The 9644-nt window shown below is 36.0% G+C and overlaps 1 long non-coding RNA gene across 1 annotated transcript; it reads left to right on the top strand.

Moving 5' to 3' along the window:
• The first annotated feature begins 178 nt into the window (after positions 1–178).
• LOC129924175 (uncharacterized) lies at positions 179–9368 on the top strand. The gene is made up of 4 exons (XR_008776150.1): positions 179–370; positions 769–1295; positions 8526–8612; positions 8777–9368. It is a non-coding gene; the product is annotated as an uncharacterized LOC129924175 (long non-coding RNA).
• The last annotated feature ends 276 nt before the right edge of the window (positions 9369–9644 follow it).

Genomic DNA, 9644 nt, shown 5'->3' on the forward strand with positions numbered 1-9644 from the left:
AAATTAACTAAATCCTGACTAGATCTACATCTACTTCTATTATAATTTATACTTATATCTACTATCTAGAATCTAGATCTATTAGAATTTATTAGATCTAGATCTAGTATTATCTACTAGAGTATATTATATTATAGTATATTATAGATCTAAATACCCATATCTTGTTATAATCATAATTATAATAATCTAAAATCTCTAGATAGATGAGTTACTAAGATATCTACTAGACTCTAGTAGCTAGATCTAATTCTAGATCCAGATTATATTTCTGATCATTTCGTTTGTAGAAGATATTAGATCCAGAATATTCTAGAATCTAGAGTTAGTTAGCGAGTCAACATGCAGTTTTATCATTACTTCTAAAAAGGTAACTTATATTAGAACTTGGACAATTACTTCTAATTTCTTTCTATAATAGTATCATTCTAGTCTAATCTAGTGATTCTATTAAGATCTACATCTATCCCATAAAGACATTTAAATCTTTTTTTATGTGCACAAGTAAATGTTTATTACATTTTGCTAAAGAGATTGGTTGTTGTTTATATTTTTCATTTTTGGCTGTTTCATCCTTAAAAAAGGTCAAAATAGTTAGTAAAAGTTTAACTAAAGTTTCTTAGTTTAGTTAAACTAATTTTTTCAATTTGTGATTAACTAAAAGTTTAATTACTTTTTTTTAGTTCAAACTTAGTTTTAGTTTAACTAAAAAAATTTAGTTTAGTTCCCATCACTACAAATTTCTCTCATTACATATTTATAATAAAGAAAGCAGACAGCTGGATTTTCTCTTTCAAAGGCCGCGGGACACACATTTAAGGCCAAACGAAAATCTACTGCCGAGGACTGATGTCGACGGCGAAAAGAAAATCTAAATCCACCAAAATGGAAAATGGTTTTGTCTACGCTGAATGTGGCAAAATATGTAGGCCGCAGCTGGGACTGGTTAACCACGGGAAATACTGCATACCTAATTAATCTTCGGACTCGAAGACACGCCTTATTATCAGTATATTGAACGAATTCCAACTGCTACATTAGTTTTACACGTAACGTAATTCATTCAAGCGAAGCAAAACATTGCATTGACCGGAAGTTAATAGTTTGAGGCCACCTAGATCTAGAATAGACCTACTTTGAGTGGAAGCAGACGTGTTGTTGTTATTGGTGTTCTTGTGTACAATATTTCTTTTTTGGATAATTTAATGTGATTCAACTATTGGATATTCCTTACAACTTGGATTATTGAAATAGCACGGATTATTGGAGCAGATTGGATTATTTATTACTCAAAGGTAGGACTCTTCTTAGAATCAAAAATAGAAGAAAAAACTAACTTTCAACCTCGTAAGTTTAAAATTCATTCGCATGACAGATGACTACATCTATCTTTAGATTCTAGATATAAAAAATCAACTGACTTGTCGGGAGAGCTTGTAGATCTAGATCTACATAAGGAGAATCGAGAACTAGATTCTAGATCTAGATTAATAGATCTATATATATCTAGATGATTGTAGATCTATTATCTAAATGATTAAATGTAGAGACTAGAGTAGGCAAGATTAGATCATTAGATACATACTACATAGACTGATAGAGTCTACTAGCTTCTAGATCTAAATGATTTGTCTATAACATTAAGTATTGATGAACTCTTACAAATAATGAAGAAATTATATAAACATACTCATTATAGACTCTAGATCTATGAGAGATTTATTGTAGATCTAGATATACTGATATAGTCATATAGAGTCTAGATCGATTACTAGATCTAGATCTTTTACTTTTAGCATTTTCCAGTTTTCATTTGATGCTCAATGAAATAAAGATCTCTAGATCTACATCTACTAGTTTAACTAGATCTAAATTTATATATTTAGTCTATCTACTAGAATCTATATAGATCTTCTTCGTTCTCTAGATTTAATTTATAGCTAAAATGCAGAAGATTTTTTTCTTCTATTTTTCTTCTTTTTAAAAATATAATCGAATGCATCTTACCCGTCCCAAGAACTTTTAATTATTTAAATTACTAATTATTATACGCACGCACTTAAAACACATATATCAGGGTCGGCCTTTGGCATAGGCAAACAAGACAGCCGCCAAGGCCTAGGGGGGCTACAATTGGCGGGGGCATCGCACAGGACTTAAAACATTTTTAAAAAAAAAAAATAGCAAAACTTGTGCCCAATCTTATTGTTAGTATACACTAGCCAGGCAGCCTGACTAGGTTTTAAATAAATTGCTTAATTTTCTTTTCTTTTTCGCTGTTTTTTTTTTTTTATTTTTCGATTTGATATGGGGATACCAAATTCACTTTGCATAAGGCCTGCAATTATCTAAGGCCGGCCCTGGACACACACGTACACACTTAATGCACTCACACACACACACACAATGATGCTTAATCTCCTTAATCGTGCTGCAATTGACGTCTGCCACTGTAAGGTTGGAAAGAGTAATCCAATTAGCCGTAAGGTAAGTGAAACTCTCAGACATTCACAACAGTTGTTGCTGCATCAAAAGTTTCAAGCAATGACTGCACATACAACACCACACTTTTAATTCCCATGTATCTCTAATAACCTTACCCCAATTTTTATGTTCTCTTCTGCATGTTTCTTTTTTTTTTCCTTTGTTCTCTTTTTTTTGTTTGTGATCAAATTCTCACGTTTTCACTTTAGTTTTATTATATTATTGTGTTACATTATTAGTTTGAATGTTACATTTAAATCGTCAACGTCTCTTCAATCCTTTTACGTAGTAAAAATACAACTCTTTGAATCACATGTTGCCCCCAAGTACTACAAACATATTTGTACCCGTAAATTACTGATAAGTAGATCATTGAAGCTTTACTCTTAACACGGAACAGAAATAAGAACCGATTCGCAGCTTAGTCCATTCTTTACACATTTTTTTAAAAATATTTTGTCAGTCATTAAGAAAAAAACAACAACTCCACAAACCGCATTATACACCCCCCCCCCTTTTTTTTTTCCAAAGAAAAAAACATACACATACTTTTTTTTGGCTCTTATATTCACTGGGACAATGTTTTAGGATTTATAATTATTGATTCAGAATAGAGGCCAACGTGTAGGTCTAGATCTAGTCGTTCTAAATTGTTCAGCAAGTTAGTGTTAATTAAACTCTTGACATTTCAATCTGTAGACGATTTATTCACTCAAACACACACACGCTTTCTCACAGAGTTTTCCCACAGATGTTTCGTATTGTTTGCAAAAAAAATTGATAATCACTCTGATCTAAGGAGGATCACTAGATTCACTCTGAGTATTATCTAGATCAGTGCTTCCCAAACATCTTCCTTAACGGAACACGTCGGAAATTCTGATTATTTAGCGGTCTGTGAAGCCTTAAAAGTCATCGATTCTCAACTCGGCGAGGGACATTTGAGGGCAACACAGATCGTTGTGGTCACTGACTCAAAATCTGTATTACAGGCTTTGCAAAGCCCTGGACCATGGGCACCCAATATCGACACTGTCATCATGGCCTCACACAACATAAAGCAGCGCTATGGCACTCCTGTAATAATGCAGAGGGTACCGAGTCACATAGGTGTGACTGGCAACAGACTCCTTGGCCCACCAGGGAGGGCAAATTCCACCAACTGAACAGGCTGTAAGTTTTCATCATGCTCTGGCTATAATTAAAAAAAAAAACAGAAATGGAAAAGTGGTTTGAGTGCTGGGACAAGTCCCAAAAAGCACGTGGAGTCTGGGAGCGCATGAGGCGCCCTGACAACACTTCCCAGTGGTGGAGGCTGTCCAGGCCTGAGCAGGCTATTATAGCACAGTGCAGGACAGGCCACTGTTCTGTTGGCTCATATTTCTCGCGGCTATGGCCAAATTTCGATCCACGGTGCCCCCGCTGCGGGGAGGAAGAGGAAACCGTGCCTCATATTCTGTTTGACTGCCCCAGACATGCTGATCTCCGCCTCAACAGGTCTGGGAAACCAAAAATTCTCGACCTGTATGGTGACGTGTATGCACAACGCAAGACAGCAGGTTTCTGTCCAGGGCTTTTGCAAGAGAGGATTTAAGCCTCTCAAGCCCTCACTCTAATGGAGTTTGATGATGATGATGATTATTATTTAGCGGAACAATTTACTTATTTTTTTTAGAGAGGCTCATTCCCTTAGTAGCATACTCGTAAATTATTCCAGTAGTCTGTGGACCCCAGATACCAGGATATTAAGGGGGGGGGGGAATATTTTAGAGCACGCAACTTAAAATACTGTTTGATAATGTCAACCCTGGGAACAGAAATTTATGAATATATACATTTATAGCTTTTATATAGCGCTACTTTCATGCTTATAGCATGCTCAGAGCGCTTTGGTCCAATTTCATTTGTGGATCAGTTGGGGGGGGGGGGGGGGCGGGGGAGTTGGTTTTCCGTGCTGCCTTTAGGCGCTCAGTAAACACAGCTCTGCCCGGGTGTCGAACCTCGAGCCCCCTTCTAGTTAGCCAAGCCAAGTTCAAGCGCACTTGACCTCTCGACCACGCTTCCCGCTAATTACAACAGATTTTTACTGAATTAACAGATTTTTACTAAACTGTGAATGAACGTTGTTTTTAGTGACTTGGCTGTGTGAGATTTAGCTTTTGAGATATGAAGGGAGAATGAGCCTTGAGGGATTATGGGCGCGACATGGCCTAAATTGTGCCGATGTGCCGAAAATCCCAAAATATCATTAATATATGTAGCTTGTGGAACACATATTCAGGCATCGCGGAGCACTAGGGTTCCGCGGAACACAGTTTGGGAAACACTGATCTGTGTAGAAATAAGCATAAATACACAATTTTAAATCAGTGCTAAACGAAGAAGGAAATATAATTTTTCACTCAAGACATTTAAAAGGTCGGCTTTAGTTCTAAACAAAGTTTACAAAATAACATTCCAATTTATTGATACATTATTCGACCTATTCCGAAACGTAAACTCAAATACTACGCACATTAAAGATTTTTATTACTGCACTGAAGATTTATAGGAACAAAAAAGTCGTCGTACCATCATCTTCACTAATATGATAATAAAATACTGACTACTAATTCTCATTCTTAAGAATTGAGATGACAGTGTAAATTAGTGGACGCAAACTGCAGCTCCTCGACTCCTTGACTGTGGCTCTACCACAAAAAAAGAAAAAGGTTTAGTGCCGGCACGGAGGATTATTTACAATTTTGCTTTGTTAGAGACTAGGGAACTTGTTGAAAATGCAAACTCACATAAAATGGAAGACATGATTTCAGAAAGCTCTAGAAACATGTGTAGCGTTATTTCCTTTTCAATTCATTCGACCAACAAAGCATCAAACGACCAACAAAGCATCAAACGACCAACAAAGCATCAAAAGGTACACAGGTACACATTTAAAAAAAAAAAAAATTCCTGTACCCTCGGAGCGACAAAGGCGCGACTAAGATGCATGCAATTCTTGAGTAATAATCTCCCCTAAAAGCATTTATGAAAAACCTTTGGGTATATTGCCACTATCAGAAATAACGCGGGGAGTAGATATATAGCAAAAGTGCCAGAAAACTTTAAAAAAATACATCTGATTCTATTAGAAAAATATTACCTCGATTTCAACATGCGAAACTAGAAGCAATGTAATTGGTAATAAAGATTATCAATTACATTGTAGATAAAGCTCACTACCATTACCCAATTCAAAGAATATCTACATGATTTAGAGAGTGAGTATGCAGATCTTCTGATGCTCGCGGGCAGGGTCGGACTGGGTATCAAAATCGGCCCGGGCATTACCACAAATGGCATGTCATATATTTTCGGTCGGGGGTAATTTTTACCACACTCCGCAATTTATATATATATTAGTGTGTGTGTATATATGTAATTAATCTTCATTACATTCTGATCTTTCATTCTTTCAAACTTTTTTTATACCCTAGAATACTATCTTCCTATAATTAGTGGAAAGACAATACACACCGCCAAACAAGAACATCAACGGATTAGAAAACAATAATGGTGGCATTCTTGGTTAGAGCCGCGAATAAAAGAATGTGAAAAGATTAGACTACGCCTAGACATTGGAGGATCGATGGGAAAAGTTACCCCAAAAAAGAGGCAGGAAAATGAGACGTTTCCGACACGTAAAAAAATATAAACATAAAAAATAATTAATGTAAGTACCAGATCCACAAGTTTGTAACAAAATAGTTTCGGGTCAATTTCGTGTCGTTTTTTTTTTTCGTTCATGTGGCCCCCGACACGAGTGTTGAAAATAAAAAATGGCCCACGGGTCGAATTAGGTTGAGAATCACTGCGTTAGAAGTTTCGTTGGTTACTAATGGGATAAGATGTAAAGCATCTCGCGTCAGTGTTGACTCAAATAAAAGCATTTCTTCTTGAGAAAACTATTGGCAACAAAGTTGGCTTTAACATCTCATCTATATCATCATCATCAACATCATTTGAGTGAGGACTTGTGAGGTTCAAATCATCATCAACATCATTTGAGTGAGGACTTGTGAGGTTCAAATCATCATCAACATCATTTGAGTGAGGACTTGTGAGGTTCAAATCATCATCAACATCATTTGAGTGAGGACTTGTAAGGTTCAAATCATCATCAACATCATTTGAGTGAGGACTTGTGAGGTTCAAATCATCATCAACATCATTTGAGTGAGGACTTGTGATGTTCAAATCATCATCAACATCATTTGAGTGAGGACTTGTGAGGTTCAAATCATCATCAACATCATTTGAGTGAGGACTTGTGAGGTTCAAATCATCATCAACATCATTTGAGTGAGGACTTGTGAGGTTCAAATCATCATCAACATCATTTGAATGAGGACTTGTGAGGTTCAAATCATCATCAACATCATTTGAGTGAGGACTTGTGAGGTTCAAATCATCATCAACATCATTTGAGTGAGGACTTGTGAGGTTCAAATCATCATCAACATCATTTGAGTGAGGACTTGTGAGGTTCAAATCATCATCAACATCATTTGAGTGAGGACTTGTGAGGTTCAAATCATCATCAACATCATTTGAGTGAGGACTTGTAAGGTTCAAATCATCATCAACATCATTTGAGTGAGGACTTGTGAGGTTCAAATCATCATCACCAACATCATTTGAGTGAGGACTTGTGAGGTTCAAATCATCATCAACCTTCTCAACGATAAATGAAGAAATCGGCTTATAGACGTTAAACCAAAATTGTGCCAAAAATTAAAAACATAACTAAACAAAGCTGTCTTACGTTTCGTTTACCTAGGAAGAGTATTTGAAGTGTTGTTTTTTAAAGATATTTTTTATGTTATTTATATTGTTATACTTTAAAATAAATATTGTTTTATATAAGTATGACAACAAGTTTTATTTAATGTACTTGTTAGTTAATGTAAGATATATTGGCAAACGCAAAGTGGAGATTGTACATTGAATTCTAAATATTCCAATAATTATATCTCATCGAGAGCGAAGCTTAAGTTATAGTAGTTATCTCTTTCAATCAATTTAAATTCGGTAATTTAAAAAATATGTCTCTTTCGGATTACGAGTTTGGCGACCACTGGTCTAGGTGATCATTTTTATGCACTATGTAGCGCTGCGGAGGTGAGGTGGCTGAGGGTAAAGTGCTCGGCTTCCGAACCTATGGTCCTGGGTTCGAATCTAGGTGAAGACTTATTTTGGGATATTTATGGCGCCTCTTAGTCCACCCAGCTCTAATGGGTACCTGACATTAGTTGGAGAAAAATAAAGACGGTTGGTCGTTGTGCCAGCCACATGACACCCTCGTTAACTGTGGGCCACAGAAACAGATGACCTTGACATCGTCTGCTCTGTAGATCGCAAGGTCTGAAAGGAAATTATATTGAGCATTCTAAGCTCTTCTGTTTACATCACAAAATGTATATTCTGTCTGACTCAGGCAACCCACTCCATGCTCTGTTTATAGCACAAAATATATATTCGGTCTGACTCGGGCAACCCATTCCATGCTCTAATAGCACTAGGGAAGAAGGAGCATTAGCATAGATTTGTCTTATCATGGGACAAGGAATATGCGTTTAGTTTTGAGTATTTCTGGGTATTTTATTAGGTTTTGTTTACAGAACATCTACACTGGTTTTGTCTTGCCAGTTGCTTGCAGCTACGAACCAACGATGGAGTAATGAACCATGAGAGAATGTAACGGGTTGCCTGAATCAGACAGGAAAACCAAAGACTTAGCAGAGTTTGAGTCATTGATGAACACGCATGACTAGATTGACACATGAAAAGAGTAGGACGTATTTATCTTCATTTTTCGAAGTAACGTCTGTAATGTATAAGATAAGATAAGATAAAACGAACATGTTTTTTTACGAAACAGTAGTTCATTTTGTATCGTCTGCTACTAACATGTTCAGACATTTAATTGATGGATTTTATAGAACTTTCGAGTTGAACTAACTAAAACTTGAAAGTAAGAAAAGTTTATTTCCCCTTTTCAGACTTTGCGATCAATATGGCAGATGATGTAAAGGTCATCTGTTTCTGTGGCACACGGTTAATGAGGGTGTCATGTGGCTATCTTGATAGTAAGTTTAAATAGAAATAACTCACAAAATAATACTTTTAAGGATATTTACAATGGTCATTTGTTCCGCTTCTTTTTTGGTTTGTTTTTGCTACAAATCTTTTTACATAAAAAAAAAATCTTTTTGTATTTACATTTTAGCGTTTGTATTTTAATATCTTTCAGCAGTCTCTAATCTAATGAGCTTCAATGTTAATCAGCAAAGTAAAAATCATTTCACCCGTTCCATGTAAATATGCACCTGCAACTCAACTATACGTTTACCTTGCTTATTGAGGTAATTAGTAAAACAGTGGACAGTCGTCAGGAGATTGACTGTAGAATGGGATTGATTTCGATACTTTACGATTCTTTCCGATTACCCGGCTGGTTCGATTAACCGGGTGTACACTACTGAATCACTATTTTTTCCTCCTCATCTATAACGCGTATTGAGCTTACTTAAGAAATCTATAAGTAATGTAAGTTCCCCTTTCAGATCTTGCCATCTATAGGCCCCATGGTTAACAAGGGTGTAATGTGCTCAGCACAACGACCAACCGCCTTTACCTCTCCCCACTAATGTAAGGTACCTATTAGAGCTGTGTATTCATCAGGTTCGAACCAGGGGCCCCGTTTCGGAAGACAAACGCTTTACCACTCAGCCACCGCGCCTACTGTAAAGAGGATTAATTTTTACATGGTATTACACTTCTTAGTGTGACTTATAACTAATACAATGTACTAAACTATAAGAACAGAACTAGGGACACACACACACACACACACATCTCTCTCTCTCTATATATATATATATATTGCCTTGATATAGTTCTATATTAGTACATTTCAAATGCGTTATGCATTTCCAAAAGAAAGTTTACAAAATAAGATTCACATTTATTGATACATTGTTAGACCTTTTTTAAAATGTACACAGGCTAGTACATGTAATACAGATATAACAAATTTGTGTACTGGTCAAATCTTTTTGCTGAATTTCTGCAATCGGCAGACCTTATCTTCACTAATTTGTTAACATATTAGTGACTAT

Source organism: Biomphalaria glabrata, unplaced genomic scaffold, assembly GCF_947242115.1.
Source record: "Biomphalaria glabrata unplaced genomic scaffold, xgBioGlab47.1 scaffold_19, whole genome shotgun sequence".
NCBI lineage: Eukaryota > Metazoa > Mollusca > Gastropoda > Planorbidae > Biomphalaria > Biomphalaria glabrata.